Source organism: Henckelia pumila, chromosome 3, assembly GCF_033568475.1.
Source record: "Henckelia pumila isolate YLH828 chromosome 3, ASM3356847v2, whole genome shotgun sequence".
NCBI classification, from domain to species: domain Eukaryota; kingdom Viridiplantae; phylum Streptophyta; class Magnoliopsida; order Lamiales; family Gesneriaceae; genus Henckelia; species Henckelia pumila.
Genome location: NC_133122.1, coordinates 46,152,514 through 46,160,447, shown reverse-complemented (window position 1 = coordinate 46,160,447; position 7,934 = coordinate 46,152,514).

The window sequence follows — 7,934 nt, the reverse complement described above, 5'->3', positions numbered from 1 at the left end:
GTTTACAACAAATAAAAAAGGTTTTATCCAATCACACGCAAGAGGCCGGTTAACGGTTTTTAGTTACAAAATTGGCCCAAAGTTTTTAGTTAAAATTATATTTTTAGACTCTAAAAATGACTAATGGGCCTATGACAGCCCAAATCGTGGAGAATACTAACACGAGACACGTGCATCGCTCGTGATAATCACGAAGCCTCATTTCAAAAGTCAGAATCGAACTTTCCAATTATAGACTTTATCGGAATCTAACGAAAAGGTCAGCTCCTCCCAATCTTATCGAACAGGTATTTTTTCTCTCGATTGTTTGTTGATTCGCTCCTTCGTTTAATTCGTGTTGTGTATGTTGTCTTTGTTTGTTTTGATGGTTACTGGTTCTTGTTTTGTCTCGTTTTGACTCTTTTTTATACTTTTGATTTAGTTTTGCTGTAGTTGATGGATTCGTGATTGTAATATGCTCGAAATTTTGTGTTTGGCGTGAAATTAATCGCCCCTTTTTACGGGGTTTTATTGTGTTTTTTCTCTATTGGGATTTCGAGATTGAAGTTAGGTGTCAAAATAGGATTTTTGGCCTTTGCGTTTATGTGTATGAAAAGACCCTTTATCTGTAAATTGTTTTGATCTCAGCATGATCCTCGGGTGAATATTATGAGGGTTTCGAATTTTATTCACCGGGCAGATTAACCAAAAATATTCGGCCAGCAATACATATGTTAGGAATTTACTAAATACCTTAGGTGATACTTATCGGTGTTCATATCTGATGATAATTGATAGCTTATAATCATCATCTGATGTGTTAGCTGTACTGACTAAATTTTGTGGAGCAGCTTCTTTTCATAGTGAAACTGGTGCGGTATTGACTCTGTTTAGAACCTGGTTCACTTGGTTGCAATAAGTATCTGCCATTTATTTATCTGCTTTTTTATGGGTGATGGCGCATGAGAGTTTTATGCTGAATAACGGATGCGTAGCTATGATCTTATTGTACCTGATATTCTTCTCATGTGTCACTTTTAGGTTGCCTTTATGTTCTGTATGCTTCAGTGCTCTCATAATGTGATTTTAGTATTTGGTTTGGAGGTGTGTGTGTTCTGGAAAAAAAATACTCAGGATTGAATCTCAAAATGATGAGTTTCATAGAAGGCTGTTATATGGGTGAATCATCCAATGTAAAGAGAAATAAGACTATCGGATTAATTTGTTGATTAGCGGGATGGTCTTCCTGAGGCCTTCTTTCTAACTAGACCAAATCTTCAAGCCCGTGTTTCATTTCAAGGCAATCTAAATGCACAGACATCTGCATTATTTTTTTTTAGATTGGATGGTAGGATTATGAAAATATATTGATCATTTAGTTATTTTTCTTGATTTAAGCTGAACAAATAGGCGGGATATTGACCAGTTTTACTGAATTTGTGTGAGAACGTTCGTATCCACTTGATTGGTGGCCTAATATCATTGTCACGAGGTAGGTCTTTCTCAGGGTGTTCTGAGAACCATGATTTTGTTGAGTTCTTGCATGTGCATTGTAGCTGCTATTTCCTTCCAATGGAGCAGAAATTTGTATAGAGTGAATTCAATTCCACATGAAAGTGTATTCGTTGGTTAGAGGGTCATTGTAGTGCCGAGGGACATATTTCCTGATGTTACAATTCAAAGCTAATTTTTTTGTGGTGACATTAAATGATGATTGCTTTCCATTGAACATGCAACTTCCAGTTTTCTCAGAGTCGATATTGTTGTTGCAACAAAGAGTTATTTCTTTTTTTCAATCTGAGGATAAAATTAATAATTTTTTGGGCTTCTATCAATAGTAGTAAAACTAATTGAAATGTTTCTTATAAATGCTGACATATTATGGTGGCCTGATACATTTGAAAACAAATTGCTTGGTTTCCATCATATTTTTACAATCTGATTGGTCCCCTTCATTTTGATGCTTCAGGATTGATATCTATGGATAAGAAAGAATCTGTCAAAGACACAGCTGAGGACGTTACTCGGGAATCACTAATTGCAATATCTTATCGAGTACCCGAAACAGATCCAAATGCTGAAGAGTCACCCAAAGATGTTGAACATGAGAAAGTCATTGAACCTGTTGGTGATGGAGACGAGAAATATCGATCTAAGTTGATCTCCATATCCTATTCACCGTCATCAGATGTTAACGGGCTACCGGTATTGCCTGGGCAAGTTGATGGTTAGCCTCTCACTGTAAGTCTATAAATAGACACGAAAATGTAAATTTACCTTTCTGAATCAACCACAGAACACTTCAGTTACTGGGTTTTCGGTGTAATTGTGTTTTCTTTTGAAAACATGTACTCTAGTGGATTTCATGATACATTTGTGTGAGAGCTTGAACAACTTTCCTACCTGAAGCATAACTCTCATTCTTCAGTCTTTTACTGGAAAGAAAAAAAACCAGAATCAAACAATCTGCAGGACCCGATATATTGGGCCACTTATATGCATAAAGATATGTTATTTGGGTTAGATTCTATAGGGTTTGAATGTTCAGGAATTGTTTGAGTTGTCTCCAATTTGGGCGGAACCAGGATTTCATATGAAGGATAGTTTCGAAGGTGAAATCTAGATGTTTAGAAATTAATATTTCTTAATCCTGAACTTTTTCCAGTTCTCTCACCCCTTGTTAAACCTGCCTACACTCCAAATGCTGTCACCAGTTATATATGATTACCATAGTACTTTTTATTTTATAAAATTTCACCAGAGTACTTTTTACATTTAAGGAATTTTGTTTATTCAAGCAAGTTAAAGAATTTGAAATCAATGTATCTTAGTTTTCACCACGTTTAGTCAATGTTCTACCTGGAGTGAGTAGTGCACACATATAATCTTGAATCTCCAAATTATAATTTATACATGGGAGGGACATAGTAGAATGTTGACCTATCATCGGGTCAAGTGGAAATCGATCAAGATTTTGAGACAAAGTGGTTTCTAACAGGAACCCGACATTTAATATGTGGCCTTCGACTATTAGATTATATTATCCAATGAATTAAAGGGCATGGCCATTTGAGGCCCCTAGACTAGAAGACATCTCAAAAGTTTATGGTTCCAGCTTGTGAATGATAGCAGAAAAAGACATCATGTTTATCTGTGCATAGCCCATTTTGCTCTGTTTCCTGAGATTGTCCTTCTTATCTTTTGGAGATTTCGATGGATTTTCTTGCTCTGCACCAATTCAGCTATGGTGTCTGTTCTTGTGTAGTGCTGTATTCTGCTTCCTAATTGTACGCAATTTAAGTGGGCATTTCTGGTTCTGAGTTACTGTTTTGGTCCTTTTCAACTCAAATGGCTATAAATAGATGAGATTTTTTATCATTTAGTGGCCAGAAAATATATCATGATATTGACACTCCGGATGTGTTAGCTATTAAGTTCAGACATGATATGACATGATTTTGAGATATGGATAACTTCTGTAGTTTTTATTTAATTCGAAATTATCATATCGTATTAACATGATTTTTAAAATTGTCACTAGTTAATAATTTTCGTAAAATAGGTCAATACTGGTATGATAATTTGGGTAAATCGTATTACTCGCACATATATAGTATACTTAATACTATTATTAGTATTACTTCGTACTTGGCGTGTGTAATGTATATATATCTATCAAGATATTTAGGGACAGTTTGCAATCACAAAAAAAAAAAGTGATTGTTAGATTTTGATTTTAAAAAATCACTTTTGTGTGTTTTTTAAACCCAGATTATGTGTTAGCTTATGTTTAACTTAATTGAAATTTAAAAGTTAGTCATATGATGATTATGATTTTTCAAAAGTGATTCTAATTAAAAAAAAATTCAATGTTAAAAGCACTATAATCACTTATTTATCAAACAATATCGAATTTTGATTTTTAGATTTTCACATTTGTTTCCAAATACTACTAATTTTTGATTTTTTTTTTTTTTTTTGTAATCTATAAATTTAATCACATCTACAAAAGTATAATCTTTTGCAAACACTCTCTTAGTATTAAGGTCATTTTTGTGTAAAATATTTGGAGATTATGTAAATTTTAGAACTTTGAAGATGCTCGTTCTTTTGTAAGATTTTTTAATACTTAATTAAGGGAGTATTTGCAAAAGATTATTTTTTTTAGAAGTGATTAAGGGAGTGTTTGCAATAGATTGTGATTTTGTAGAAGTGATTAATTTATAAATTATAAAAAAGTTAAGAAAAATCAAAAGTTGGTAGTGTTTGGAAACAAATGTGAAAATTTAAAAATCAAAGTTGGGTAGTGTTTGATAAATAAATTATTAAAGTGATTTTAACAATGACCTTCTTAGGGAGTGTTTGCAATAGATTGTGATTTTGTAAAAGTGATTAATTTATAGATTATAAAAAAGTTAAGAAAAATCAAAAGTTGGTGATGTTTGAAAACAAATGTGAAAATATAAAAATCAAATTTGGGTAGTGTTTGATAAATAAGTGATTAGAGTGATTTTAACAATGACTTTCTTATTAGAATCACTTATGGAGAATCATAATCACCACATGACTAGCTTTTGAATTTCAATTAAGTTAAGCATAAGCTAACACATAATCTAGGTTTAAGAAACACACAAAATGATTTTTTAAAGTCAAAAGCTAACAATCACTTTTTTTTAGTAATTGCAAACACTCCCTAAATTTATAGATTATAAAAAATTAAAAAAAAAATCAAAAGTTGGTGGTGTTTGTAAACAAATGTAAAAATTTAAAAATCAAAGTTGGGTAGTGTTTGAAAAAATAAGTGATAAGAGTATTTTAACATTGACATTTTTATTAGAATCACTTTTGGAGAATCATAATCACCATATGACTAGCTTTTGGATTACAATTAAGTTAAACATAAGCTAACACATAATTTGGATTTAAGAAATACACAAAAATAATTTTTTTAAACCAATCTAAAAATCATTTTTTTTAGAGATTGCAATTTGCAAGCACTCCCTAAATGTGTTACTTTTAGAATTTTTAAAATATATGATTTATCTTCAAAAATATATATATATGATTTTGTTAACAATTTTCCCTTTTGTCATTAATAGTAGTATGCTCACACAGATAAAGATTGAAATTAATCACACGAGTCAATTTAGGGAGTGTTTGCAATCACTAAAAAAAAGTGATTGTTAGTTTTTGGCTTAAAAAAATTATTTTTGTGTGTTTCTTAAACCTAGATTATGTGTTAGCTTATGCTTAACTTAATTGAAATCCAAAAGTTAGGCATGTGGTGATTATGATTCTCCCAAAGTGATTCTAATAAGAAGCATTTTAAATGCTGCAAAGGCTTTAGGAGCAGGGCCTGGAACTGAAACTGGTCCGGGCATAAGTCCGTCCAGACTCTCAGTCTGATTAGGCCTCTTGTTAAAATCACTTTAATAACTTATTTATCAAACACTACCCAACTTTGATTTTTAGATTTTCACATATGTTTTCAAACACTACCAACTTTTGTTTTTTCTTTAACTTTTTTATAATCTATAAATTAATCACTTCTACAAAAGCATAATCTATTGCAAACACCCCTTAAATAAGTTTGAGATTATAGTCTTGTACTTTTTTTATTAAATTTGTCGTAATTTTTTTGATAATATTGAATATTCTGTAGAGTTACCAAAAGTATACTTTTATGACGACTTTAAATTTTAATTAAATTTGTCATATGTTTTATTCAATATTAAATATTATTTGGGGTTATGAAAAAAATTTATTTTATTTCCTAAATTAAGATATCACGAATTTAAATTGTAGTTAACCTAGCTCTAGAGTTCTCATTCTTAATAATAATAATAATAATAATAATAATAATAATAATAATTTTGATATAAAAGTCGTGGGATATAATTTGTACGACTTTTGATATAAAAGTCGTGGGATATAATTTGTTAGTGTCAAAATAATGATGATGATATTATTATTATTATTATTATTATTATTATTATTATTATTATTATTATTATTATTATTATTATTATTATTATTATTGTCGTTATTTTGATGGTGATGTTCAACATAATTGCATGGATACACTTTTCAACATAATTATTTTCATTTGTAAAACGTTCATTAACAAAACTTGAAGCCTGAATGTGTATATATCAGGACAAATATATTAATTAAATAATGATACCAAAATAGAAACTGTATAGAATATTTTATGCATGGAAAAAGCTCGACACATGCATGTGGGCTGATAACTTGTATTCAAAACTTGAGCAACAATAATAATCATGTACGAAATAAATAGGAACCAAGTCCAATATCCAAAAAAATAAAAATCAAATCAAATGATTCAAAATTGGAAACCCTTTTTTTGTGCATTTTCAAGTTCAATAATTGACATGACATATATATATATATATATATATATGTAAACAAATGTAGCAATAACAATTAACAAACTTCATGAAAAGGCAGTGATTTTTTTTATTTTTTTTGAAAATTTAAGTTTTAGAGCGTCAAAATGGTTTCGGTTTGTCGGGCTAGCCCACGCCGTCGTGAAACAAAAGTGGGTTGGTTGGTTTAAGTTTGTAGTGGCCTATTCGGGTCGACAGTTGAAATGGAGCGAGCCCACCGGTTTTTTGAAAATTTAATTTTTAGTTGCATCGTGTAACTTACTTTTATAGCGTACATGGCAGGAAACTTAAAAATAGTATTCTTTGTTTCTATACAATGTCTTATCTTTTTACTTAATATTTTCATAATTAAGCTTCAATTTATGTTATTAATATTGCTTGGGTGTGTGATATTTTTCAAAATATAATCGGTAGCATTGTTTGATTGTGATGTTGATTACTTGTTATTGTGTAACATTGATAATAGTTTTTGATTGAACTATTAAGTATTGAAGATGCTTTCATATTTTTTATTGATTTATTTTTTTAAAAAAAAAAATTGATAGGTTAACCAGTCTAACCAACAACTCTCTACGGATAAAGTTTTTTCGAATTTCTAGACAAGCAAGACAGAGCGAACGGACCTGTTTGACAATGCTAAAACATTTTATAAGATAAAGAAATAGTATGTCGTTGATCCCACCATTAACATAGGTGCATGTCTACTCTGATAAAAAATGAATCCATGTCAAATGGGGCCATAAGTGGAAATAATTTAAGGTTAGACATAATGAAAATGATGATTTTGTATTGTAAAAAACCACAACTTCTTTGTGATAATGAGAATGAATGTGGAGACAAGGTTCATACATCATGGTTCCACATGCCCAATTACACACATACATAAAAAAATAATTTGTAAAAAACACTTATTAATTGGGCTTGTATATTTTCTATAATTTAAGTTTATGTACCTCATGAATTATATGTTTCAAATATTGAACCAGAGAGATTCTTGATGGCCTTTTTCTTTAACACCGCTATATTCTTTAATGATAATTATGTAGTAATAAATATACGTATAAATACTTTGTTGGAAATACATGTTGCGCACTAACAATTTTCGTTATCGTTTTGGAACTTGTCACATGGAGTGTGTCTCTAATCATCAATCATATTATCCGATATGCACTATGAGTCAACTCAAAAATTCAAGTTCGATACCCACAAAAAATGGTTCGATTATTTATATCACGGGAAAATTATATTATTGGTATTGTATGTCTATAGTAACAATCCACGTTGTCAAAATTTAAGTCTCATGAGTCCCTTATTTTTTATTTTTTTTTCAATTTTTGGCAAATTAATTTAGTTTTTTTTTCATCGAGAGATAGTAGTAATGTCATACGTCGGAAAAAATGACGAATAAAAATTATATCAAACCGAACGAAATACAATTTTCCATTTTTATTGTTAATCTACCGAATTATCAAAGAATAGTGTTTAGGATCAAAATTGACTCCAATTACAATTTATTTTTATTTTTTTTTACATGCATGCTTTAAT